Genomic DNA, 27,903 nt, shown 5'->3' with positions numbered 1-27,903 from the left:
AGGGAGCGCAGCGTGCCCGGGCAGGGCTGGCGAGCTGCGGCCCCAAGGTGTGCCAAGGCGGAGCGGTGCAGCTGGGCTGTGGGCTGTAGGCGGAGAAGCAGGAATGTCAGCCTGAGGCACACAGGGTCCCGCGTTGAGTGAACCCCCTGTGGCACTGCAGGGTGCCAGGCCACCACCCTGTACCCCCAAATCTGTACCCCTCATTATGCTCCTCACGCCTGCACTCTGCACCCCACACCCTGCACTCTGCTCCCCATCCCCTGTACTCTGCTGCGCAGTCCCTGCACTATGCATTCATCACTCTGCTCCCCATCCCTGCGCTCTGCACCCCATACCCTGCACCCCACACCCCATACCCTGCACCCCACACTCTGCTCCCCAGACTCTGCACTCTGCACCCAGTACTCTGCACCCCACAATCTGCTCCCCAGGCCCTCCACTCTGCACCCTGCACCCCACAATCTGCTCCCCAGACCCTGCACTCTGCACCCTCACCCCACAATCTGCTCCCCAGAGACCACACTCTGCTCCTCATACCCTGCACTCTGCACCTGGCACCCCTCACTCTGCACCCCATACCCTGCACCCTGTACTCTGCTCCCCATACTCTGGTGCTCAGTCCCTGCACTTTGCACCCCTCACTCTGCTCTCCATACCCTGCAATCTGTGCCCCCAAACCTGCACCCCTTACTCTGCTCCCCTTATTCTGCACCCTGATCCCCAATCCTTGCCCCTTCACTCTGATCCCTAAAGCCCACACCCCTCTCCTGCACCCTCGACCACTCATCCTCCTCCCTGTACCCCAAACTCTATACCCCAAATCCTGCACCCTGCACCTCGCACCCTGCACCCCAATTCCCCCAGCCATTGATTATTGCAGCTCTGTCCCCCCTCCCACTGTGCATCACATAGCTTGGATCACCTCTGTGCTCCCTACCCTGAACCCCCACACCCAGAAACCCATCTGTGCTCTCTGGACACCCCATACCTGCACCCCACCACCCTCCTACTCTCCAGCTCACCCCATACCTGCAGCTCCCACACCCGCCATGCCCTCTCTGCTCCCCTGGTGCTGCTGGGGCTGGTAGGGAGTGCAGAGGAGGGGGTTCCAGGCAGGAGGGAGCCCTCACACCCTGTGCCATGGGCTTAGCTTTTCCCAGAGCTGCCATCCCTCAATCCTCCGACCCGTGCATCCTTGTCCATGCTGAGGTCCACTCCTTGGAATCACAGCTTGGGCGCTGCCACCTGCCTTTCGGTGGGTTTCCCAGTTGGCCCAGTGCATCCTGGCCACTGGGAAGCTCCGTCTTTGGACAATGAAGCTGGTGAAGGGTGTGGAGAACAAACCTTATGAGGAATGGAACCGGGGCTGTTTAGTTTTGAGAAGAGGAGGCTGAGGGGAAGATCTCATCACTCTTTGCAATTCCCATAAAGAGGTTGTGGTGAGGTGGGTGTTGGTCTCTTCTCCCGAGTAACAAGTGACAGGATGAGAGGAAGTGGCCTCGAGTTGTGCCAGGGGAGTGTTAGAGTGGATATTAGGAGAAATTTCTTTACCAAAAGAGTGGTGAAGCCCTGGCAGAGGCTGCCCAGGGCAGTGGTGGAGTCTCCATCCCAAAAGGCGTGTGGACATGGCACTTTGGGACATGGTTTAGTGGGTACGGTGGGGCTGCGCTGGGGGTTGGACTGTATGAGCTGAGAGGTCTTTTCCAGCCTTAATGATTCTGTGACTCCCAGGCCAATGCCAACCAGCCCATGATACTTGGCTCTGCCTCCCTTACCCCTCCGTGCTCTGTGGGTTATGGGATGTCACTCCAAAATGCATCACCTGGGTGGAACCCTGTCCCCTCTCCACGTCGTGCACCAGCACGAGCTGTCGCGATGCGCATCCGCATGGATCTGGGGGTGCAGTGCCATCCTTTGGAGACCACCCTCTGCTGGGATAGGGTGGGGGTCCCAGCATACCTCTGCACTGGGTGCGATGGGTGTTCTGAAAGCATTCCCGATAGCCCCGCTTTCCCACCATGCGCTGCCAAGCCTGCAGAACTGGGGTTTTTTTAGTCATTGCTGACAACTGTGGCAAATGCATGTGAGTGGGACAGCAGCCCTCAGCGTGATAGGAAAATGCCGGGCGGGTATGTGGGATGCTGGGCTGAGGGGAGCTGACTATGCCGTGCCATGGGATGAGCGAGGAGGAGCAGCCTCAGACCTCTCTGGAGTTGTGGGATGGATCTCTCCTCACCTGCTGAGCTGTGCCAGGGAGATCATAGAATCATGGAGTGGGTTGGGTTGAAAGAGACCTCAAAGCCCATCCAATTCTAACGCCCCTGCCACGGGCAGTGACACCTCCCACTGGATCAGGGGCTCCAAGCCCCATCCAACGTGGACCATCCATCTCTTGGACACCTCCAGCGATGGGGCAGCCACCACTGCTCTGGGCAACCTGGGCCAGGGCCTCTCTATCCCCTTGCGAAGAATTTCTTAACATCTAATGTAAATCTTTCCCCTTCCAGTTTAAAGCCATTCACCCTCATCCTATCACTCCAGGCCCTTGTAAAAAGTCTCTCCCCAGCTTTCCTGGAGTCCCTTTCAGCACTGGAAGCTGCTCTAAGGTCTCGTCACAGCCTTCTCTTCTCCAGGCTGAACACCCCCAACTCTCCCAGCCTGTCCTTGTACAGGAGGTGCTCCAACCCTTGGATCATTTCAGTGGCCTCCTTTGGACCCGTTCCATGGCCTTCTTCTGTTGGGGATTCTATAGCCGGACACAACACTCAGATGCTTGCTCAGCGGTGGTACAGCCACCTCCCTGCTGCCATCGGGGCACTGCTGTGGGGCACACGCATTTCTCCCACCCCATGGCACCACCCACAGCCCTGTCAGGGCTCCCGGTGCCTGCACAGCACCCCTGGTTTCCAAGCAATGTGTCCTTAGGTGTCCTCCCACATGCCAGGACCAGGTTTCCCACACCCTGTTCCCAGCCAGGCAGCGCTGGGATCCCGGTGGTAGGATCCTCTTGCCCTCCACGCGTGGTTTTTGGCTGCTCCCCTCTTGTTTTTCCTCCATCCCAGAGCCTGAGCACGCCAGCCAAGGAGCGGCTGTACGGGGCGGCTGCTTGCCAGGCCCTGGGGGTGGCTGCAAGGCTGCAGGATTTACGGCAATGGCAGCTCCGCGTTGGGTTCACGGCGGGGGCTGTTGTGAGGGGGTGCAGGGGGTCCCGCTGGATGCACAGCGCGGTCCTGGCAGCAACCTCTGTGCCCATCCCGTGTGCCCAGCAGGCAGGGACTGGTCTCTGGGGGGATTGGGCAGTGACCCCACTGCTGGGGTTTGGGGAGCAGGATGGGGAGACGTGGGGCACGGCGCTGTGGGAGGAGTGGGGTGCAGTGCTGGGACATTTGGGGTCATGATCCTCTGCGATGGGTTGGGGAGCGTGGGGGGGAGCAGATGAGGGCATCGAGAAGAGATGCAACATGGGCAGTGCTTGCAGCGGGGTCAGCCTGGCTCCCCAAAGCTCCCAGTTTAACCAGCAAAGCCCCAGCAAGTTGCCCAAACTGGCCAGTGGCTCCTCAGCAGTGTCAGGGTGCGGGGGGGTCCCCTCCTGCCTCGCTGGGCACCCCCATGGTGACACAACCCCAAGTCCCTCTCCCTGCTCCCAGTCATCCCTGTGGCACGAGTCCTGCTCCTGCCTTGGAGAACAAGAAGAACCGGGGGGGGGGCTCCTATAATTATCATCACACTCTGAATAATTCATAGCATCATTACTCCAACAAAGCCTCTCCCTGCCTGGGCTCCCCTCCTTGCCAGGGGCAAGCACTGCCTGGCTTTGGGGGTGCCACAAAGGCGGGGACAGGGTGGTCAGGATGGTGGGGTGGGACAGAGAGGTGTTGGTCACATGCCGGGGGATGGAGGAGCAGGTTGGTGTGTGTGTTCTTGGGAACATCGCCATCCTCCCTGCTGCCGCCCTGTGCTGCGTGCCTCAGTTTCCTCCTTGTTCTGGTGCCAGGCATGGTGGAGCAGGCAGGACCGATGAGTGGGCTGTGTTCCTAGGATCATGGAATGGTTTGGTTTGGAAAGGACCTCAAAGCCCATCCAGTCCCACCCGCTGCCATGGGCAGGGACACCTCCCACTGGATCAGGGGCTCCAAGCCCCATCCAACCTGGCCTGGAACCCCTCCAGGGATGGGGCAGCCACCACTGCTCTGGGCAACCTGGGCCAGGGCCTCCCCACCCTCACAGTGAAATGTTTCTTCCCAAGATCTCATCTCAATCTCCCCTCTTTCAGCTGCGTTGCTGCCTGTCTGAGGACACCCTGGTTTTTGCAGGAGCCTCTGCACCCGCAGTCCCTCTGGCCATAACCATGGGGCTGGATTTGCCCCAGAGGGGGTGCAGACCTCATCCAGCTGGGATCTGGCTGTAGGACCCTAATTCCTGTCCCCGAGCGCCTGCGAAGCCAGGAGCAGCGAGGGGTTAAATACAATAAAACCGGTGTGAAGCTTTTGGCTTGGGAGCTGCAGGCGGAAAGTGCATTTGTAGCCGCAAGTGGCCGCCTTGAAGATGATCCAGATCTGTCTGGGAGCCGTCTGCTGCTAAAACCCTTTGATCCACTTACTTCTCCCCGGGGAGCTCCCTGCAGCCCTGGTGCTGATGCCCCTGCGGCGACAGACGGATGCAGGGAAGACCCCGCTCCTGCTGCCAGGGAAGAAAGCAGCGGCAAAAAAAAAAAGAAGGTGGCAAAAATAGAGAGGCTTTGGGAACATAGGAGTGATGCCACCAGGCTGAACCAGCACCGTGCTGGGGTGGGGGCAGGTTTGGCTGGTCCCAGGCTGTGGGCAGGGGTGTGAGGGATGCAGGGAGTGTTGCTGGGTGATTGCTGTGATGCCAGAGCTGGGGAGGCGATGGGGCTGTCACAGGGAGGGTTTGCATCGTTGTTGGCTGCCCAGGATGGCAGATCCGGGGGCTCTCAGCCCATTGGCCAACTGCCCCTTGCAGGCTTGGTGTAAGGAGTTACAATTCGGCAGCCAGACCTGCTGGTGATTTTGGAGCTGGAGTGCGTCTTGCTTGGGCAAATACATCCCTTCTGCCTCCCTGCCAAGTCCCGGGAGAGGGATGCGCCCTGCTGGGGCTGGGGAGGCAGCAGCGGTTGCATGGGTGCTCCTAGGGATGTGATTTCTCTTCATCCTCACCCTTTTCAGCCTGGGTTTGTGAGGCAGGAGGCGCAGCCTCGTGCCCAGCTGTGCCTGAGTGTTTGAGGTTTATCCCGATGTGTGTTGGTACCTGCGCCCTGTGTGTGCGGCACTGAGATCCCTGTACCAGATTTACTGTGCCAAGCTGTCGGGCATAGGGATGACTTCTGGGGTCACTTCTGGGAGTGGGGAGCTGCTTTTCAAGTCAGTTGAGCGATGTTTGCTGGTGAGGAGCTTTTTTCCACAAAGGAAAAGCAAATTTGGGTCAACCAGCCCAGATAACAAATTGGCTGAATGGGGAAAGCAGGGGAGCCAGCAGCGCTGGGCAGCCAGGAGCCAGCTCCCGCGGGGTTAAACGTCATATCGGCAGCTTGGGTTGAAAGTGATTACTGTGCTTGTACTGTAGGAAATGTTTAAAGATTGGGAAAGCTGAAATAAGTGGCTGTGCTGGACCTCAAATTCACATTTTCCAGTGGGTGTCAGAACTTGGATGTGCTTTCCGTGCCCTGTGCTCTCCAGATCCCCATCATAGATGGGCTTCACACCTATGGTAGTGGGACTGAGCATCCTTGGGGGTCCTGGGAGGGGAGCAGCGCTGCCCAGTGTGGGGAGCGATGAGGCTGGCGCGGTGCTGAGCCCTGCATGGGTGTCTGGGCTGTACCCTGCGCCCCACGTAACGCACGCAGGTGAATTACGGATGGACCCGTTAACCAAATTCAGTTCTGGAGTCTTGAACACAGGAAGGACATGGAGCTGTTGGAGTAAGTCCAGAGGAGGCCATGGAGATGATCCAAGGACTGGAGCACCTCCCATACAAGGACAGGCTGAGGAGCTGGGGTTGTTCATCCTGGAGAAGAGAAGGCTGCAGGATGACCTTAGAGCAGGATGGAAAGGGGCTCCAGGAAAGCTGGGGAGGGGCTCTTGAAGAAGGAGTGCAGGGACAGGATGAGGGGAATAGTTTAAATTAGAGAGGGGAAGATTTAGATTGCACATTAGGAGGAAATTCTTCATTATGGAGGTGGGGAGGCCCTGGCCCAGGTTGCCCAGAGCAGTGGTGGCCGCCCCATCCCTGGAGGGGTTCCAGGCCAGGTTGGATGGGGCTTGGAGCCCCTGATCCAGTGGGAGGTGTCCCTGCTCATGGCAGGGGGTGGAACTGGCAGGGCTTTGAGGTCCTTTCCAACCCAAGCCATTCTGTTATTGTAAGTCGGTACACGCAGCAGGGTGAGGCTGTGGGCAGGAGAAGGGGCACAATGTCCTCCCTCCTGGGGGATGGTGTTTGGGAGCTGGTGCTCTGGCAGGTTCCCAGTGATGCCTGCAGGTCTGGAGATGCTGGACTCCCCTGCCAGCAAGGATGGCGTTGCTTCCATCCCTGCCAGCAGCCCTGGCCATGCTGGTGGGGAAGGCGATGGAGCTGCAGAAGAGGCCAGGGCACGGTCATGGCCTGGGATGATCATGACCGGGTCCAGAGGGGTGGGATGGAGGTGTGAAGGGAGGCGAGCGGGGAGCGAACAAAAGCTGCATTGAGTGACAGTGCTTGGCCGCCAGCGGAGCAGGAACCCCGCCAGGAAAAACAGGGCTTGGAGCGGGGAGCACATCATGTCCCTGGCTGGGGCCGCGGGGGCCCTCGGTACATTCTGTAGCGGAGGAAGCTGGCGTGGGGACGGGCTGGCTCGCCGGCCGCCGTGATGCAGCTGACCCCAACAGGGAGAGATGTGGGGGCTCCCGTGCGCTCGGTGCCGTCCGACTGCATCGCTCGCTCCGGGCTGAGCATCTGCACCACTGAACCCCCCCGGATCCCCCTCTCCCACTCGGGGGGCTCGGACACCCCTGGGCTTTGGGTCATCCTGGAGGAGGGGAGGATGGGGTTGGGGGGGAGGCTGGGGGCCGGCTTGTAGACAGCGAGCGGGCGCCGTGCCCAGGAATTCGAGGATGGTTTGCAAGCTGCGCTGCCCAGGCAGCAGCGTCTAATTCAATTAAAGCTCAGTGTCACGAAGCCGGGAGGCCGGCAGCGCGTGGGAGCTGGGGGGGGGGAAAGCAGATGACTGAAGGGCTGCCAGCACCCCTGGGGGGTCAGCGGGCAGGGGGTGTCCCAGCCCCCCCCAGATCTGCTGGGATTGCTGGCACACCGGCTATGGGGTCGTGCTGGCATCACAGGCAGGTGCCCACAGCCTGGAGATTTCATGGAGCTGCTGGAGGCGTTAAGGAGGTTTGAGGCACAACCCAAAGTGCTTGGGCCATTCAGGATGGACCTTTTTGGGATGGACTTGGGAGCAGCTGCCTTCCTGCAGTGATGTGTGGCTTCCCGTTGTTTCTACAGCTCCTCCCTGTGCCCCAGCACCCTCCGTCCCCCTCCTCGGCACCGTGTCCCCTGTATGCCACCCATCTTCCCAGCCTCCCACCCATGTCTCCCCAGTTGTGCCACAGTCTCCATCCCCTTGCTCCCACTGGAACAACCTAAAAATTAGTGACCGGGAGGGCTGTGCATGGGGTTCAGACCCTGTGGCTCAGGCCAGGGCAGTCCAGGGCTAATTTGAGCAACGAAGCTGATGAAGAGGCTGGAGAACAAGTCTTATGAGGAATGGCTGAGGGAGCTGGGGTTGTTTAGCCTGGAGAAAAGGAGGCTGAGGAGAGACCTCATCACTGTCTAAAACTGCCTGAAAAGATGTAGTGAGGTGGGTGTTGGTCTCTTCTTGCCAAGTGACAGGCAATAGGATGAGAGGGAACGGGCTCAAGTTGTGCCAGGGGAGGTATTGTGAAAGATTTCTTCACTGAAGGGATTCTCAGACACTGGCAGAGACTGCCCAGGGGGTGGTGGAGTCCCTGTCCCTGAAGGGGTTTAAATGACAGACAAGCGAGGTGCTTAGGGATGGTTCAGTAGTGGACAGGAAAAGCTGGACTCAATCTCAAAGGTCTTTTCCAACTAAACAATTCCATAATCTATGATTTGTTCCTGTTGGTCCAGACACTGGTTCTTCCTGTGCCTTCTAGGACAAATTTTGATCTCATCCCCTGAAACACATTTTTTTTTGGTGGTTTTGTTTCCAAGTGTCCAAGTGTTTCCAAGTTTTGCTGCAGTGAGAGGCAAGACCCCGCTGGTGGCATGGATGCAGTAGCTTGTGGCATTGCTCCTGGCTTGCAGGCAGGTCAGGTTTTCAGGGTCTCTTGCTCCAGAGGGACCCACAGGTCTGAAAACAGCCCTGAGGATGCTGCATGCCCTGACCTGGAGCATCGTGGCTTGTGGGTTGTTCAGCCTGGAGAAGAAAAGGCTCCAGGGAGACCTTAGAGCAGCTTCCAGTACTGAAAGGGTCTCCAAGAAAGCCGGGGAGGGGCTTTTATCAGGGAGTGCAGGGAGAGGATGAGGGGGAACGATTTTCGGCGGAAAGAGGGGAGAGTGAAATGAGATCTTAGGAAGCAATGTTTTGCTGTGAGGGTGGGGAGGCCCTGGCCCAGGTTGCCCAGAGCAGTGGTGGCTGCCCCATCCCTGGAGGGGTTCCAGGCCAGGTTGGATGGGGCTTGGAGCCCCTGATCCAGTGGGAGGTGTCCCTGTCCATGGCAGGGGGTGGAACTGGATGGGCTTTGAGGTCCCTTCCAACTCAAATCATTCCATAATTCTGTGATCTCCACCCGCTCCTGGTCCTGCTGGCAGGGATGGAACCAGCCCCATTGCAGCACCCATCGCTTGGGCTCAGCATGTGGTGCTGCAGGGCTGGATCCTCCCTCGAGCAGCACCAGCAGATCAGGCTGATGTAATTTTTGCCATTACAGGTCAAACTGCTCCATCTCAGGTGGCCAAACCCCCCTGAGACAGGGCTTGTTGTGTTCCTGTTGCTCTGCAGCATCCTAGGGGACCTCTGCTGCCTCCCCGGCTGTGTCTGCCTCCTGCCCAGGCTGCTTGTGCTTGGTTGCTGATTCATTTTCGGAGCTGCCTTGTGGGGGGAGAAAAGGCTGCAGAGAGCATTTTCACCCCCAGCAGCCCCTGTTGTGGCTCCACCACCTCTGCTCCTGGTCATACTGGTTTTATACTGGCCTGGAAGCATCCCTGCAGCTCTCTCCCTGCCTGCAGCCGTGCAAGCGCAGCCCAGACACCACCATGATGGGCTGGGGCTTTCCTGCCACCCGGGGTGCTCAAAGAGGGCTCAGAGAAGGGGGTGTCACCCTGCTTGGGGTAACAGCACATCCTGAGGGGGTGAGGAGAGGAGCAGGCAGCTGGGATTTACAGCTGTCAAATTTAGGGGATAATCTTGGGGGGTCCCCGATGCTTCTGAACCCTTGGAGGGGAAAAGCAGAGACTGGGATTACTCCAAAAGGAGCTTGGGAATGCTGTTAGGGAGCAAACTGCCCCTTCATGGGGTGGGATAACTGCCCCCGCCTCAGCAAAGCGGTGAAGGATGGGCTGAGGCTGGGGAGCTGCAGGCAGGGGGATGCAATCCTGGGCACTGCTGAGGGGGGGACAAAGCGACTGAGCAGTGCCGGGGGAGTAACAGGCGGTGTGGGGGGTAACAGGCAGTGCAGGAGGGGTAACAAGCAGTGAAGGGGGGTAACAAGCGGTGGAGGGGTAACAGACATCAAAGCACTCGGCTGGGACCAGGGCACAGTGGCTTCTCTGTCCCTGCTGCCACCAGCCCAGCAGCGCAGCCCCAGGTGGGGTGATCGGTGTCCCCAAGGGATAAAACCTCCCTTATTGTTACCTGCCAGTGCCTCAGGGGGTGGCCAAGGGGGAATCTGTCCCCAGTGTCACCCCTCAGGGCTCGTGCCTGTCCGGCACAGGGCAGGGACCCCCTTGCAGGAGGAGGCAGGCAAAGCCAGGGTGCGTTGTGGGGTCTCCAACTTGTCCACTCTCGCTTACCTGCGGGATGTCACCCGCCGTTTCCCTGGCAACGGAGCTGGCATCCCGAACACCTCGGGCAGAGTTTCCCTGCCTCCCCTGCGATGTCATCCACGGTTTCCCGGGTAACCCAGCATCCGGGAGCTGTCTCCGACAGGCAGGTAAAGGAGGACCTCAACCCACCCACCTCCTGCTGCTGCTCCCGCCCGTTTGCCACCTGACAGAGAGCACGGGTGGGCTTGGAGATCATCGAGTCCAACCATACCTGTCCACTACTAAACCAGATCCCTGAGCACCTCGTCCACCCGTCTTTTAACCCAGGCTTTGGGTGGCTGTGGCCGAGCACTGGGGACAGCCTGGTGCCTCCAGGGTTGGTCTTTAGAGACCCATGGGTGGAAAGATGAGGGAAGTGGCTCGGCAGCCTTTGGGGAGCAGCAGCCTCGCCTGGCAAACAGAGCTCTGTCTGTACTTTGCACCCTGAAGGTGCCTAATGGTCCTCCTGGAGCCCAGAGGATGGATGGCCTGAGGAGAGGCAGAGCTCAGTGTCCCACCCCGTCCCTATGCAAAGGGCTGGGGACTGCAGCTGGGATGCTGGAAGTCAAGGTTCTGAACTGAGAACAGCCAAGGGAAGCTGGAGACCATCCAGGTCAATCGGCAATTCCCTCTCCTGGTCGCCCTTGAGCAGCTGCTTTTGGTGCTGAGCTCCAGGAGGGCACCAGTGAGGTGTGTTGAGCATCCCACTCCATGCTGGTCCTGGGGCTGTTTTCTTCCAGGAAATGCCCTTCACCATTAGCCCATCCTGGGATGAAAGCCCTGAGAAGAAAGTGTCCTGGCAGCTTGTGTTGCCCCCCTTCACTTTTGGGCCCCTCACTGCAAGAAGGACATTGAGGGGCTGGAGTGCATCCAGAGAAGGGAACAGAGCTGGATGAACGGGTTGGAGAACAAGGGATATGAGGAGCAGCTGAGGGACCTGTGGGTGTTCAGCCTGGAGAAAAGGAGGCTGAGGGGAGACCCCATCACTGCCTACAACTGCCTGAAAGGAGGTTGTAGCGAGGTGAGTGTTGGTCTCTTCTTCCCAGTGACAGGTGACAGGATGAGAGGGAATGGCCTCAAATTGTGCCAGAGCAGGTTCAGATTGGACATCAGGAAAAATTTCTCCACCAAAAGGTATCTTAAGCACTGGGAGGGACTGCCCAGGGGGTGGTGGAGTCCCAGTCACTTGAGGTATTTAAAAGATGGGCAGATGGGGCGCTTAGGGAGATGGTTTAGTAGTGGACAGGTACAATTGGACTTGATGATCTCAAAGACCAGGAGTCTGTGGGGTGACACCAGGAGCCCATGGGGTGATACTGGGAGCCTGTAGCCTGTCCTGTACCTTGCTCAGTTGTGGTGGCAGGAGATGTGGGCAGGGCTGTGTGGGAAGCCTGGCGGCCAAAAAAGGGCTCAGTGGGTGCCCAGAGGGTGCAGGGTGCTGGTGGAGCTTGTGCACCCCATCGGTGGGGAGCGTTGGGGTGTGGGAGCCTCCTGCCCTGCAAGGTTTCACCCACCTGGCTGGACAACTGATGTGCCTGGGGGTGGCACCCCCTCCTCCTGGCTCCGTGTGGGTAAGCACAGGCTGGTGAGCCCCCAGCACGCCGGGATGGTGCTGGTGAGGCTGTAATTAATTAGCAGGTGCAAAGCAAGCTGCTGCGGGGGGGTCAGCTGAGTCACCACGCAGCCCGCGAGCGTGCTGGGGCGCGCGCCTGAGCCTGCCGGCGATGTGGGGCACGGCGTGGGGGGTTTGGGGGAGCTGCAGGCTGGGTTTGGGGGGTGTGGGTGTTGTGGGGCATTACTGGGGGTGCACATGGGTGTGGTGGGTGCACGCTGTACCCCTGGGTGGGGGACAGGGAGAGGAGATGCCTTGCGGCAGGCTGGTGACATCCCGGTGGGACCGGCTGGGCTTGGGCTCAAGCTCCTCCACCCCTGGGCCAGTGGCTGATTTTTCTGCCCCTTACAAGAAGGTGGAGCTTTTTCCGTCTCCCATCCAAAAGCGTGTTTGCTTTTGGCTCCTTTTGGGAATCCAGTAGGGGCTGGGAGCCGGTGCTCCCCAGTTGCCCCCACAGGGCATTGCTGTGGTGCTCCTTGGGGACAAGCAGGGCAGAGAAGGGATGGACCCCATCCCTCTTCTCCTCCAGGGCCATTTCCCATTCATTGCACCTCGAATCCTGGGTTCAGTTTTGGGCCCCTTGCTCCAAGAAGGACATTGAGGGGCTGAAGTACGTCCACAGAAGGGAACAGAGCTGGGGTAGGGTCTGGAGAACAAGGATTAAGAGGAGCGGCTGAGGAACCCGGCTGGGGCTGTTTAACCTGGAGAAGAGGAGGCTGAAGGGAGACCTCATCACTGTCTACAGCTGCTTGAAAGGAGGTTGTAGTGAGGTGGGTGTTGGTCTCTTCTACCAAGGAGGACAAGAGGGAGTAGGCACCAGTTACACCAGGTTCTGATTGGACATCAGGGAAAAATTCTTCACAGAAGGGGTCCTCAGGCACTGGCAGAGGCTGCTCCAGGAGGTGGTTGAGTCTCTGGAGGGGTTTAAAAGTCGGCAGACGAGGTGCTCAGGGGTGGCTTAGTGGTGAAACAGATATGGTTGGGCTTGATCATTTCAAAGGTCTGTTCCAACCAAGTGATTCTCTGATACCCTTCAGGGAGACGCACAAGGCACATTTGGGTCCCACCACCCCCCTGGCCATCTCCACGGGTCTTGCAAGCTGTGAGCGGGGTCAGGGAGGGCTGAGCTAGCCCTGGGACGTGGGCTGGGTGTCTTGGGATGCAGTGGACGGCAGATGTGGCCAGGGCAGAGGTGATTCCTGGAGCAATGACTGTGGAGCAGCTTTGCCAGCGGCTCCCTCTGTCCCAGCCCCCTCTGTGCCTCAGTTTCCCTTGACCATAGGCTGCCCCAGGCTGTGTGGGTGGGGGCAGCATCCCTCCTTCCCACATCCCTGGGGCTCTGTGGTGACTTTGCTCGGCTTGCGTGACTCTGGCTCACCGAGCATGTGCTGGGGGGTTGCTCCGAGATGCGAGAAGCACATTGTGCAGGATGCTTAAGGGCCACGGGGCTCCATTTGCCCCCACGGTGCCTCGCCGTCTCTCCCAACGGGGTATGCGTGCGGCTGGAGAGCACGCGGTGCAGCCCCAGGCACAGACCGTGAGACTTTTCGGCTGCCTGAGCAACATGAAAGGCACGTCAGGCTCTGGGAGCTGCCGTCCCGACGCGTCTCACCCCGGGGTGCGCGTGTGCGTGCAAGAGTGTGAGCACACGGCGCGGGCGGCTGAGCCTCCCCACCTGCGTGGGGGGAGCAGGCAGCGATTCGCCTGCTGTTGTCATAGAATGGTTTGGGTTGGAAGGGAGCTTGAAAATCATCTAGTTCCAACCCCCAGCTTGTTCCAGCCCACCTGCGCTGTGTGACCTGGGGGACAGGGCTGCTCTCCAAGGGCTATTTCGGAGGTGCTTGGTGGCTCTCAGGTCGCTACCACGCTTGGTGACAGCTCAGCATCTCTGGATTGCCTTTCCCTTGGTGGGAACAAGGAACACGGATCAGGACCCGGTGCCTTTGGGCTCGCCTGGGCCAGGAGGGTCAGTGGGAGGTGTTTGCTGAGCTCCTGGCCGCGCAGGGACACGGTGACTAACGCTGCTGCCTCTTTGTCCCCATCCTTGCGTGGTGCTGGCTCCAGGCGTGCTGTGTTCATCTGTTCCTCCCTGCCAGGTGGGCAGCCATGGAGTCTTCTCTTCCTGCAACTGTTGGTTCCTGCCAGTCCCAGGAGTTTATGCGCTCCGTGTCCCGTGCACATACACAAAAATGAAGCTGTAAGTGGGAAAAATGGAGTTGCATGGGCTGATTTGAAGGTGCTTGATGGCTCTTGGGTCAGTACCACACTCGGTGACATCTCAGCCATGCCAGCATCTCTGGGCTGCCTCTTAAGACCTCCCCTGTGGTGGGGTATCAGGACCTTGCCTGGGCCAGGAGGGAGATCGGCGTGAGGCTGTTTGCTGTGCTTCTGGCTGTGCAGGGACATGGTGACGGCTCATAACACCACCTTCCATGTCCCCATCCTTGCCAGCCTGGATGCTGGTTGCAGGCATTCATCTGTTCCTTCCTGCCAGGTGGGCAACCATGGATGGAGTCTTCTCTTCCTGCCAGTCCCTGGTGGGCTGTGCCAGTGACAGGGGGCTTTGTGTGCTCCGTGTCCTGTGCACACACACAAAACTGAAGCTGGAACTGGAACAAAAGGAGTTGCGTGGGTTTGGGAGGGTTCCCGTGTGCTGGCGTGGGGTGCTCCGGCTGGAAGAGCTGGTGTGGGGCCAGCTGGCACCAGTGGAGGGGACAGGGCTGGTCCCAGCCCGGACGATGCTGGGATGCGCCAAGGCTGAACTGGGTGGGGTGGCTGGAGCAGTTGGTGCTGTGGGCTGGGGTACGGAGCAGTGTCAGTGAGGGGACAGTGTGGTGGGGACAGCAGGAGCCTGCCAGGACGGGCAGGGGAGCTGTGGGCGGGAGCAGGTGGACCTGGCACTGCTGTTGGGTGGAAACTGTTCATTATTTTCACAGAGGCTTTTAAAACAGTGCTTTTTTTTGCAACATTTCTGTGCTGCACAGCAGGTCCCCATGACAAATATTTCCTCCTCTCACCCAAAGGCATTGCGTCACCAAGCCCCACCCTGCCCCACCTTTGGGACCTAAAACCTGCAAACGAGGACAAATACTTGTTTTCTTGAGCAATCCGATTTTTTTTTTTTAATCAGAAAATCCATGAAACATCTTTCAGCCAAAGGCGTTTGAGGCAGGGATGGAGCTGATGTCCTGGCAGCCCATCTGGTCCCCATCCACCTCAGGGATGAGCACCCTGGTGCTCCCGAGAGTTTGCCATCCCTGCTTGCTGGTGGCATGGGGAAACCTCTGGAGGTGTTTTAGAAGCAAAAGGCAGCTTTCCATGCATGGAAACCACTCCCCCATCTCCAAGGGCTGCCCTGAGATGCATCTCAATGCATCTCCCTAGGGTTGCTCTGTCTCTCCATGCGTCTCACCAGGAGTTGCTTTGCATCTCCATGCATCTACCCAAGGTTTGCTTTGTGTCTCCATGCATCTACCCAGGGTTTGCTGCCTTTGCCAGGGAGTTTGCAGAGCATGGAGAGCCCGTTGCTACTCTAGGAGCCTCCAGAAACCCACTGAGGTCCTGGATGCACATCTAGGACTCAGCCCATCAGAAAGGTTTTGGCTCTGCTCCATGGGCCCCTCAGAGGACCCTTGGCCAGAGCTGAGGGACTCGCTGATGTTCTAGCATACCTGCAGGGCGGGTGCCCTGGGACAGGTGGGGAATACCTGTAGCAGAGCGAGTCGTCGGGGACACGTGTGCCCCAGTGCATGGCTCCGTGCCCAGTTTCCATGTTTTTTTGGGTGCAGTCCAGCTCTGGTGTAGATCACAGCCTGAAAAGAGGGCAGCCTTGACCGAAGAGATCGAGGGTGGATGGGGCTGGATGCAAACCCTGCCAGGGTTTGGGGTTGCTGCCGTGGCTCAGCTCATCGTGGTGCTGCATGTGGTGGGTGCACTCGGGCAGGACAGCGGTACGAGGGTGACATGTGCTGGGACCTGTGTGATGGGATGAGAGGGAATGGCCTCAGGTTTCCAAGATGAAGCAAAAGGTGAAGCTCCTCTTACAGAGGAACAACTGAGGGACCTGGGATTGTTTTGCCTGGAGGAAAGGAGGCTGAGAGAGGTGTCTCTCTCATCACTGTCTACAACTGCCTGAAAGGAGGCTGTGGTGAGGTGGGTGCTGGTGTTTTCTCCCAAGTGTCAGGTGACAGGATGAGAGGGAATGGCCTCAAGCTGCACCAGGGCAGGTTCAGATTGGACATCAGGAAAAATTCCTTCATGGAAATGGTTCAGAGGCCCTGTCAGAGGCTGCACAGGGAAGTGGTGAAGTCCCCATCCCTGGAGGGGTTTAAAAGACAGGCAGATGAGGTACTCAGGGATGGTTTAGTAGTGGACAGGTATAGTTGGACTCAGTGATCTCAAAGGTCTTTTCCAACCAAGCGATTCTATGATTCTACCATCTCTCCCAGGCAGCCTGGAGACCCAGTGATGGGGTTTCACAGCACGACACAGGACAGTTGTCTCCCACAGGTGCCCCAGCACCGTTCTGTAAAGCAGAATGGTGCAGGCTGAGCCCTGCTGCTTCCCTCATCTTCCTCCTGTGGACAGCAGGCGATGAAGAGGAGGCAGGTCGTTTCTTTCCCGAGAACAACCAGCTCCTCTACCTGATGGGCTTTGGACCCTCCCAGGGGGGTTAGCATCCTGCCTGGGGAGCCTTGAGCATCCCTTGTGTGTGCTGAGTCTCCCAGGGGTCTGATCTGCTTTGCTTTCGGATCCAGAGCAGCTCCTGTCTGCTCTGGGTGGGCACAGGCAGGGCAGTGGGTGCTGGGTCACACCTTGTCCCCGGTTTCCCACAGCCCCGGTACTGGGCAGTGAAGAGAAGAAGCAGCCAGCAGGGATTTAAATCGGTACCCAAGGAAAAGGGAGTGCAGCTGCTTTAATTATTTGGCTGCGGTGAGAACTTGGTGTGGAGGAAATTGAACCCAGGGGAAAAAATACTGTAATTTCATGCAAAAATTACATGGCAGCTCCAAGAGATTTACTGCAGCTATTTTGGTGGTGAGCTCTGGGGTGTAATTAGAGCATTACTGGGTAAGTGGCTGATGGTGGAGAGGGTCTTTCCAAGGTGGCCCACCTGGTCTTGTACGTTGGAGTGGGGTCCATACAGGCTGGGAGCGGGTGTTTTGTCCCCAAACGCAGGGGGATGATGTCTCACCTGGGTGCAGGTGCCAAGCAGAGCATTTCTGGCTATGCCGGCACCTCATGTCTTGCCCTGAGGGTCCTCAAGGTTTTTATCCAGATTATCCAGGCCTTATCCAGCTCTGGGGTGACTTGTGTGGAGGGACGGCATGGCCACACTGTGTGGATCTCAGGGATGGAAGTGCACAGGCTCTGCTTTGCTGGGGAGCTGTGCTGGGGGGGGTTTCTTGGCACATGGTGTGATGCCATGGTGTTTTCTGGGGAGCTGGGAGAGGAGGTGGTTTCTGGCTGTGTGCGGTTGTGTGGATGCTGGGACTGGCTGGGTGCTGCTGTCTGGGATGCTGCGCCAGCCTGGTGCTCTCATAGGGTGCTACATAGGGGGCAGAATCCGACCCCATGCTCACCCCAGGCACAGCGATCCCCGGCTGCCAGCCCATCCTCAGCACCGGCGCGGGGCCAGGGCTGAGCAGGGAGAGCAGCAGGGTCTGGCACAGTTTCCCTGAGCAGTGCTGTGCCCGGCAGCACCGCGAGGTCCCCCTGCCATCTGGCCGGGGCAGGTGGCTCAGCAGCCTCTGGCTCCACTGCAGCCTGAAGGCGAGCGTGCCAGGGCTTGGAGATGCACAACATGCGGCCACAGCCGGTCTGGTACCTCCCCCCCTTCTCTCTTTTGGCATCGCATCTCAGGGCAGGGATACAGGACATGTGCTGGGCTGGAGGCAGGCAGGGCGGGCAGGAGGTGGGCAGAGGCTCCTGTCTGTCCTCTGCCCTCCCTCAGCCCCACATTGGCATCAGGGTGCAGCCGGCAGGCAGGGACCCATAGCCAGGGGTTGTGTGGGGCCACCTTGGCGTCGGGGCATGCTACAGCACCAGCCCTGGTTTGTGGGGACCATGTCTGTTGGTGGCATCCAGTGCCAAGGCGAGCCAGCAGCCGGGATCTGTGCATGCACCACTGCATGATTGCAGCTGTGCAGCTCCTGCCTGCCATAGGCTCAGGTGCAGCGCTGCTTGCAGGGTGCTGGGAGCATCCATAGCCGGGCTGAGCCCTGCGCTATGCACCCCAAAAGTGCAGGGGGTGCCTCAGCAAGGGGGACTGCGAGGAGGGTGACAGTGACAGTGACAGTCCACTGCCTGCTGAGCCCCTGGTCTCCCACAGGAGGGACCCGGGGCTGCCAGCCCTGCCCACTCCCTGTGCTCCCTACCCTCTCCTCATCCATTCCCTGTTCTCCTTGCCCACTCCCCACTCCCTGTGCTCCTTACCCTCTCCTTGCCCGCTCCCTGTGCTCCCTACCCTCTCCCTGCCCGCTCTCCTGGGCACAAGTGCCTGTTCGTTAGCTGCTGCCCTGGTGTGCTCTAATGAGCCGTTTGGGGAGCAGGATGTGCTGGGGGATTCATGGAGGCACTGCTGGGATGCAGTGTGGTTACTGCATTACGCATCGAGGTTCCTCTTGGCAGGACAGGGCTTGGAGCAGGCAGCGCAGGGCGATGGGAGCTCTCCCGTCCAGCCTAGGGACCAGCTCTTCTGGTGAAGCTGGAGAAGGGGCTGGAGAACAAGGGTTATGAAGAGCGACTGAGGGACCTGGGGGTGTTTAGCCTGGAGAAAAGGATGCTGAAGGCAGACCTCATCAGTCTACCACTGCCTGAAAGGAGATGTTGGTCTCTTCTCCCAAGTGACAGGCAATAGAACGAGAGGGAATGGCCTCAAGTTGCACCAGAACAGGTTCAGATTGGACATCAGGAAAAACTCCTTCATTGAAAGGGTTTTCAGGTCTTGGCAGAGGATGCGCAGTGAGGTGGTGGAGTCCCCATCCCTGGAGGTGTTTAAAATCTGCGTAGATGAAGTTCTCAGGGATCTGGTTTAGCAGTGAACAGGTAAGGTTGGGCTTGATGTCAAAGGTCTTTTCCAACCAATTGGTTCTATGATTCTGTGATTCTGGCCCCTCCTGTCTTGATCCAGCTTGGGAACAACCAAAGCTGGAGGAGAAGGTGTCATGCAGGGCGACAGCAAAGTCACAATGAGTTTGGGGCTGTGTTGGCCCCGTCAGGAGAAGACAAAAGGTTTGGCCAGGGGAAGAGCAAACCACAGCAAAGAGTGGTTTTGAGCAGGCTGTGGGAGCTGAATTTACCATCTAGGGGTCCTTCCAGCAGTGGAATCACTCAGTGCCAGGCCTGATGTCCCCATCCATCCCCTTCACCCTGGGCTGGGGCGATCCATCCCCTGAGCCACCTCACCAGGACCCAGTGGCTGAGCTGGCGTGAACCTCACTGGCTGTAGTGGGAAGCGGAGAAGATGCTGGTGCTGTGTCCACTCTGTATGGTGGGAAATGGCTGTCCCACAGGAACAGACACTGCGGGTGCCCCCTGGGCTCTCAGCAAGGTGCCTCTGGGTGGGGACGGGGCAGGACCCACCAGGGAAGGGAGGATGCTCTTGGTTTTGAAGGGGACTGGCTAAAATAAACCAGCTGCCATGGCAACGGCAACACTCCCATTGCAGAACTTGGTAGCAACCAGCTGTTTGGCAGCAGAGGTAACCAGGGCGGGGAGAGAGATGCTCGGCTGTGCCCTGCTTTGGTGTCACTGCTGGGATGGTTCCTGGGCAGAAGGACTCTCCTGGTGTGGCTGATCTGCTCTCCATCAGCTCCATCCTGGCTGGGAGGTGTGCAGGGGGTCTCACCCTGCAAGAGGTTTTCACCCTTCTGTGCAGAGAGGGTTGAGCCAAGCATCCTCCCGTGGCTTGGCATCCACCTGAGGCTCTGGCACGTCCCTGCGCTGAGCCAGGGTGCGAGGAACGGGGGTGCTTCAGTGGGCATTCCCGGCTGAGGGCTGCACGGCGAGCAGAGCGTGGCTTGATTTGCATCAGTCACTTCTCCGCTGGGTTTGGGAATCGCTTGCAGAGCCTGTGGTCAGGATGAGGAGGCACCAAGCTAAGTGCAAACCACAAAGTCAGCTGCCAAATCCAGAGGGGCAGCAAGGGGGGAGCGCGGTGCCAGGGTTCCTGGGGGGCTGCACCGGGGTCGGACCCGCTGTCAGCCAGGAGGTGCATGGCAGGAGTGGTGAGGACCACACGGGGCCAAACAGGGGTGGGATTCGCCTTTGCCCTGAAACCTGGAGCTCACGCAGCCACAGCCGGGCTTGGGATGGGGCTGGCGAGTCCTGGCGGTGGGTTGGGGTCACAGTGGTGGTTTCCTCCTTCAGCAGAGCTTCTATTGGGGCAACCTGTTTCCCAAGCCCAGAGAACAACAATGGGACATGGGGCAGGGGACTGGATGTTAGGAAAAATTTCTTCACTGAAAGGGTTCTTAAGCACTGGCAGAGGCTGCCCAGGGAGGTGGTGGACTCCCCGTCCCTGGAGGGGTTTAAAAGACTGGTGGATGAAGTGCTCAGAGGTGGTTTAGTAGTGGACAGGTATGCTTGGGCTTGATGATCTCGAAGATCTTTTCCAACCAAGCAGTTCTGTGATTCTGTGATCTGGCACTGCCTGGCTCCACAGCGCAGGTTCCCAGCTCCACTCCAAGCATGAGGATTCCCTGGATCCATCCTTTGCCCCATGGCATCATGGACCTGTGGGGCAGGGCAAGGCTGGACCCCCTCGCCAGGCTCTGCCCGTGCTCTGTCCTGGAGGGGTGGCATGCAGAGGGGCTGGAGGGGGCTCTGCATGGAGTGGGGCTGCACCATGGGGTCCCCCATAAACCCCAGACGCTAGGGGGTAATTACTGGCGCCTAATGAGCTGCCGTCTGGGCTTGGAGCTGGCCGAGATGCGTGAGGAGGCGGGAGATGCTCTGGCCCAACCATGCTGAACAGCCTTCGGGCTCCTTGCGTGTCAGCCACCTGCGACGGGAGGGGGGCTCGGCGTGGACACGGCCTGTCACGCCTCTAATGGGCATTTGGTTCAATTAGCAGCGCGTCAGAGCGGCTCTGCTCAGGCGATGCGCTGACCCGAATACGCTCGCCTCCGCTCGGCAGCCGCCAGCGAGACCCCCACGGCAGCGAGGCGGGCACCCTCATTCTGCCCCCACTGTGCCCTTCCCGGGGGCAGCGTGTTGCCCCCTGCCCCGCTGCAGCAGTGATGCTCGAGGAAGGACGTGCTGGGGTGGGGGACAACCCCACGTCCCCAGCGGGGAGATGCCAGACAGGAGCCACGTGGCTGCGGGTGCTTAAGACAGTGTGAGGGGCGGAGGGCTATGGGGCATGGCGGGGGGTGGATCTGGGGTGCTGTGGGGCACTGCAGAGGGGTGATGAGGCAGCAGAGTGGGTTTGCTGTGATGCTGCAGAGATGCAGCTGTGGGGCACAGTGTGGGGTGCTATGGGGCACCGCAGAGAGCTGATGAGGCAGCAGAGTGGGTTTGCTGTGATGCTGCAGAGATACGGCTGTGGGGCATTGTGGGGTACAGTGTGGGGTGCTGTGGGGCAGTGCTGTGAGGCAATGGAACAGTGCGGTGTGTTATCTGTGATGCTGCAGAGATGCAGCCGTGGGGCACAGGTGGGGCGCGATGAGGCACCACAGAGAGCTGATGGAGCAGTGTGGTGGGTTTGCTGTGATGCTGCAGAGATACGGCTGTGGGACACTATGGGGCACAGCATGGGGTGCTGTGGGGCAGGACAGAGACTGCAGTTCCAGAGTAGAGGACATCCCATGCCCATGGCAGCTGTTAAAACTGAGCCCTGTGCCAGGGGCTGCTCCTTCCTGGCAAGCTGCGAGCGCTGCTCCAGCCTTGGGGACATGGGGACATCCCCGGGGCTGCTCACAGCGGAGAAGCTGTTGGGGATTCACCACCCTCCTGAGCCCGTCATGCTGCCACTGCCAGGCTGTGTCTCATCCTGAGGGAGCTGGAGGAACCTTGTCAGGCGTTCAGCTGGATTTACAGCCACCAGGCTGCCTTCTCGGTTTTGTCCTCTGTGTTGCTTCCCCCACCCATGGAAGAGGGGCTGCAGCACAGCAAGGAGTAACCGAGGAATCCGGGGCCATTTATCCTGGAGAAAAGGAGAGGGGAGACCTCATCACTGTCTACAACTGCCTGAAAGGAGGTTGTGGTGAAGTGGGTGTTGGTCTCTTCTCCCAAGTGACAGGTGATGGGATGAGAGGAAATGGCCTCACGTTGTGCCAGGGAGGTTTAGATTGGACATCAGGAGAAATTTCTTCACCCAAAGGCTTCTCACGCACCGGCAGAGGCTGTGCAGGGAGGTGGTGGAGTCCCCATCCCTGGAGGGGTTTAAAAGATAGGCAGGTGATGTGCTCGGGAATGGTTTAATAGTGGATGGGTACGGTTGGACTCAGTGATCTCAAAGGTCTTTTCCAACCCAGTGATTCTGTGATGTAGCCACCAGAGGTGATGAAGGTCTCATCCTGCTCCCTGCCTCACACATGGTGCGGGAGTCCGGCTGCCATCAGCATGAGGAGTCTGTCCTAGCAGTGAGCATCTGGGGTGCCTGGCATCCCTCTGGCACGTGGGGCGCGCTGCCGTGCTGCGCCAGCTGCCGTCTGCTCGCCAGGCAGGGATGAGCTCAGCAGGAGCAGCAGCCGCTTCGGGCAGGGTGGAGGGGACAGACCCACACTGGGATGGTGACGCTGATGGCAGGGAATAGGGGTAGAACACATCCAAGGGTTGGAGCACTTCCCTTGTGAGGACAGGCTGAGAAAGTTAGGGTTGTTCAGCCTGGAGAAGAAAAGGCTCTGGGGAGACCTTAGAGCAGCTTTCAGTGCTGAAAGGGGCTCTAGGAAAGCTGGGGAGGGGGTCTTGATCAGGGAGGGCAGGGAGAGGACGAGGGGAATGGTTTTCAGCTGAAAGAGGGGAGATTGAGATGAGATTTTAGGGAGAAACGTTTTGCTGTGAGGGTGAGGAGGCCCTGGCCCAGGTTGCCCAGAGCAGTGGTGGCTGCCCCATCCCTGGAGGGGTTCCAGGCCAGGTTGGATGGGGCTTGGAGCCCCTGATCCAGTGGGTGGTGTCCCTGCCCATGGCAGGGGGTTGGAACTGGATACACTTTGAGGTCTTTTCCAACCCAACCCAACCCATTCCATGATTCTGTGATTCAAGGGCTCACTGTCCCCCAGGGGTGGTGCCGAGAGACCACAATGATGGCCATCCTGCACTTAGGTACCGGTGCCCATGGGCAGCATCAGTTTTTTGGGTGAATATGGGTTGTCACCAGTGGTTGTCCTGTACCACTGCTACCCTGGACGACATCTCCTAAGATGAGGAACTGTTGGAGCTGTCACCAGCCTCTGACCCCTGGAATATTTTCTCCACTGCTAGCAATTTTTATGTGTGAGCAGTAAATAAGCATCAATTAACCCCTGGAGCCATCCTGGTGCTGCTGAAGAGCAGGCAGCAGGGTGCTCGTTAGTGGCCCTGTCGCTGCTTCCTCCCGTTAACCAGCATGTGGATCTCTTCTGGGTAACAGGATCATTAGCTGGATGGAACAGCAGCCCGGACAGACGGACAGATCCTGGTCACGGGGCTGGGGCTTGGCAGGAGTGCATGGGGTCTTTGTGAGCAAGAGCTGGCTGTGTTGCTGTTGGGGGGCAGCAGGGAGGGGTGGCAGCCCAGGGACAGGGACAGGGACAAGGGCAGCAGGGAGGGGTCACAGCCCAAGGACAGGGGTGGGGACAGCAGACAGGTGCAGGGGATGTGGTAGAGGTAGGGACAGGTCAACAGGGCTCCCTCATTTGCTCTCCCCAGCTTTGCCTGAACCAGGGCTTGTGCAATCCTGCTCTCATGGAATCACTAAGGTTGGAAAAGACCCCCAAGACCATCCAGTCCAAGCAACAGCTCAGCCCCACCGTGGCTACTAAACCATGTCCCAAAGTGTCACATAGAATCATAGAATGGTTTGGGTTGGAAGGGAATTCAAAGACCATCTAGTTCCTACCTCAATATCCACATGGTTTGAAGCCCTCCAGAGATGGAGACTCCACCACTGCCCTGGGCAGCCTCTTCCGATGGTCGATTCAATGCTCTCACTGGAATTGCAGTTGTTTCCTCCACCCCATGCTCTCCTCGGGGCACTCAGGAGGATGTCCAGACCCCTGTGCACCTTGAAACCTGCGGGCACCCCAAGGCTGGAAGGGTGACCTCCAGGACATGCTGACAGTGGGGATCACGAGGTGCTTGGGATCGTGCAATGGGCACCTTTGTGCCTGGCATTGATGCGGGTCTCGGGGGTCTCCCAACACCCACCGCCGACCAGCTGCACCAGACACTGTCTGTGGTCAAAAGGACACAGAGACGCTCCCAGCAGCAGCATCTCTGCCAGATACCAATTGGTAGTCAAGTCACTCATCCAAACAATGGGGTCCAGCTAATCCTTTTACAATGGGACTAATTGCTAATCAGACCGATTTCACACTGCCTGTTCCCTTGACAATGAGGCTCCTTGAAGAAGGGGGTGAGAAGGCTCTGTGGGCACACAGCTCCCACCAGCCCCTCTATCCCTGGTCCAGGCCTGAGGCAGGGTCCAGCTGGGGCAGCACCCGGCAGACGGGCACTGCGATGGCACTGAGGTCTTCCAGGTTGGCAAAGCCTCCAGCTCTGGTGGCCAGGGTTTGGCATGGGCTTCAGTCTCATCATAATATCATGCAATGGTTTGGGTTGGAAGGGGCCTTAAAGCCCATCCAGTTCCACCCCCTGCCATGGGCAGGGACACCTCCCACTGGATCCGGTTGCTCCAGGCCCCATCCAACCTGGCCTGGAACCCCTCCAGGGATGGGGCAGCCACCACTGCTCTGGGCAACCTGGGCCAGGGCCTCCCCATCCACATTGTGAAGAGTTTCTGCCTAATGTCTACTTTACCGTGTAAACCAGGGCTGAGCAGGCTTGGGTCCACCTGCAACATGTGGGCAGCCCTGTTGCCACCTCCACCCCTCACCTCCATTACCCAGAGCATCCCCTGCCTCTCTGCAGAGCCACGAGGGTGATGGCTGATGCCAGAAATGTGGGTGTCATCCACTGGCACGGTCTGGATGTGTGCTGGGGAGTGATGCTCCTCACTGCAAGAAAGAAATTGAGGGGCTGGAGGGTGTCCAGGGAATGGGAATGGAGCTGGGGAAGAGGCTGGAGAGCAAGTCTTGTGAGTGGCGGCTGAGGGAGCTGGAGTAGTTTGGCCTGGAGAAAGGGAGGCTGAGGGGAGACCTCATCACTGTCTACAACTGCCTGAAAGGAGATTGTAGCGAGGTGGATGTTGTTCTCTTCTCTCAAGTGACAGGCAACAGGATGAGGGAATGGCCTCAAGTAGCGCCAGGGCAGGTTCAGATTGGACATAAGGAAAAATTTCTTCAGCAAAAGGCTTCTCAGGCAGTGGCAGAGGCTGCCCAGGAAGGTGGTGGAATCCCCATACCTGGAGGGGTTTAAAAGCCGCGTAGATTGAGTGTTTAGGGATGTAGTGGGCAGGTACGGTTGGGCTTGATGATCTCAAAGGTCTTTTCCAACCTAGCAATTCCATGGTTCTATGGTTTGGGTACCGCGGGGCTGTGGTGCTGCGTGGAGCCAGGATGCTGCGAGGATCTCTGCTTCGCTGAGGGGTCTGAGCTGTTGGAGTGTGTGGACAGGGCAGGGGGGGCGTGGGGACAGATAGGGAGAGGAAGGGAGATGCAGCAAGGATGCAGGGCATGGCCAGCCCAGCAGAGGTGCAGTTTGATGTGTGAAGGACTTGGGGGGGCACAGGACAGAGCGGTGTCAGGAGCATCAGGAGCTGTGCCTCACATTTTTGGGGTGTGTCATCATGCACCGCTCCCCACCAGCACGGGGCTGGGGGCCGCCAGGTGCTCGTGGGGCTGCTGAGGCGGTGGCAGGAGAAGCAGGTCCCTGCCTGTGTCGTGTTAATAAGCTCCTGGCCCGCCCCTGGGCAGCCCCCTGCACCCCAAGCTGCGGCCAGGCGAGCGCGTCGGGGTGCTAATGAGGAGAGAGCTGGACTCACAGCGCCTTGCACTTAATTGCTGCTGTCTTTTGGCTCTTAATGAAGCTCTGCTGCAGGAGAGGCAGCAGCCTCCCCTCCCCTGCTCTCCTTCGCTGTGGCAGCCTGACCCCACCAGCCTCCATCAGCCTGGTCCCCTGCCCGAACCAGGCCCTGGATGATGCTGGGTGCCCTGGAAGGGAGGCGGTAGCAGAGGAGCAGGTTGTGTGGGTTGTCATCCCCATCCAACCATGGCATTCTCAAACCCCAGCCTCTCCCTCTGTGCTCTGCACAGCGTCTCAGTCTGGCCCCGGAGGGATTCCTGCAGCATCTCCTGCCCCCTGGGACCTGGGGGTTGCCAACAGAGAGGAAGCAGGGCTATTTAGGGTCCCCCTGATCCTATGAGGGGCCCAGCAGCAGCTGAGCATCACCCCAACGAACCCTGCTTGCGCATCCCAAGCCCTTCGGTTGATGTCTATGGGTGCAGGGTGGCACCATGGAGCTGAGCTGGTAGTTCCTGCTTTGACAGCCACACGCTTTGTCCCCTGCCACTTGCATTGCGACTCAATGGCAGCAGATGGGAGCTTGGGTGATCCCGTGGCTCAAGGGAGACGTATTTGGGGGGTCAGAGAGAGCTGTCCCAGCAAGGCAGGCTGGCCCTGTGCTCAGCTTGCTCTGGCTGACGGTGATGAACAGCCACTGTCACAGAGGGCAGCGCATGTCCCAGCCTGATCCATGCCAGTCGTAGCTTGTCCCCTCTCCACCTGTGCACGGGGCCGTGCAGGAAGGGGTTAACAGCTAGCCCATACCTGCAGTCGCATTTTAAAGATGTGAAATTAAAGCCCGTAATTTATTCTCCCCACACACGAAGGAGCAATTAGTTCTAAACACGGCTTAATCAGTCAGCGCGAGATTGATTTCTGTAGACTTGGATTTGGTGGCTGCTGGCGAGGAGCCAGCCTGGGAGCAATCTCCAAATAAATGAAGTGCAGAGAAGTAAAGCCATTACATAATATGATGGATGAGGCTGGAGCTCACTCGCCTCTTCATTAGTATTCCACTGTATGCCGGCACAGCACCAAACTTTCTCCCCAGCACCTTGGTTTCTTCCTTCTCCTTATCCCTCTGCCTCCCTCTGGCAGCCCCTGCTGGTGTCTCCGCTGTGGATTGGTGCCTCTTTGGGATGCTCTTCCCTAGGCTCTTTGTCTTGTCTTTCTTCTCTGGACCCCGGGGAAACTGAGGCGCAGGGAGCTGGAGCGGTGTGAGCTGCAGAGGATCAGCTGCAAGGAGGCAGATGTCCTCATCCCTTCTCCTCCCCTGAAAGCATCTCCTCACCCCTTCTCCTCCCCTGAAGGCATCTGTGCAGGGTTGCCCCAGCCTGTCCCCCCACAGGGCAGTGGCAGCTTGGGATTTGTGTGTTGAGATGTGTTCCCTGGTGCAAACTCCCTGCCTTCTCCTGCCTCTGTGAGGGCATCCCCGCTCCGGCCAGTGAGCTTCCAAGCCACAGCAGAAGGCAGGAGCCAAGAGGACCGGAGTGTTGCCGTTAAATGGGTTTAAATTAGAAGGGAGAAGATTTAGATTAGACATCAGGAAGAAACTATTCACGATGAGGGTGGGAAGGCCCTGGCCCAGGTTGCCCAGAGCAGTGGTGGCTGCCCCATCCCTAGAGGGGTTCAAGGCCAGGTTGGATGGGGCTTGGAGCCCCTGATCCAGTGGGAGGTGTCCCTGCCCATGGCAGAGGGTGGGGCAGAATGGGCTTTGAGGTCCCTTCCAACCCAAACCATTCCATGATTCTATGATTGTCCTCAGTAGGAAACCCCCTTGAGGTGCTGGATAGGGATGCAGGGAGCTGGAAGTGTCTTTGGAAGAAAGCATTCCCTTGTGTGAGCAACGGCGGTTGTGGTTGGATTTGCAGCCCCACCATGCTGTGGTACCCGAGCCTCTCGGCTGGGGTCAGTGCCTCTGTCCCTGCCACCAGAACCAGCCTACGGGCAGGCAGAGCCCCAGACCCTCTCCACTGGGGCTCCAGCCCTGCTGGAGGAGGTGACAGGCATTTTGGGGACAAGATATCACTTTGCATGGTGCTGACATGTTGCTTTGGGCTGGGGTGATGCCTACAATGCACCACTCACGCTTCTGCCTTCCCGGTGACAAGGAAGGAGGGGAGCATGTCGTAAAACGATGCTGGGCAGGGAAA

The 27,903-nt window shown here is 58.8% G+C and overlaps 1 protein-coding gene across 1 annotated transcript in view; it reads left to right on the top strand.

The window, feature by feature from the left end:
• FOXO6 (forkhead box O6) overlaps positions 1-27,903 on the top strand; it is a 43,317-nt gene that overhangs the window by 11,471 nt on the left and 3,943 nt on the right. The gene's annotated exons all lie outside the window — the stretch shown is intronic.

The sequence above is a fragment of the Cuculus canorus genome, chromosome 22 (genome assembly GCF_017976375.1).
Source record: "Cuculus canorus isolate bCucCan1 chromosome 22, bCucCan1.pri, whole genome shotgun sequence".
Taxonomy (NCBI): Eukaryota; Metazoa; Chordata; class Aves; order Cuculiformes; family Cuculidae; genus Cuculus; species Cuculus canorus.
The sequence above is the reverse complement of the archived record's forward strand: the minus strand, read 5'-3'. Positions and strand labels throughout refer to the sequence as shown.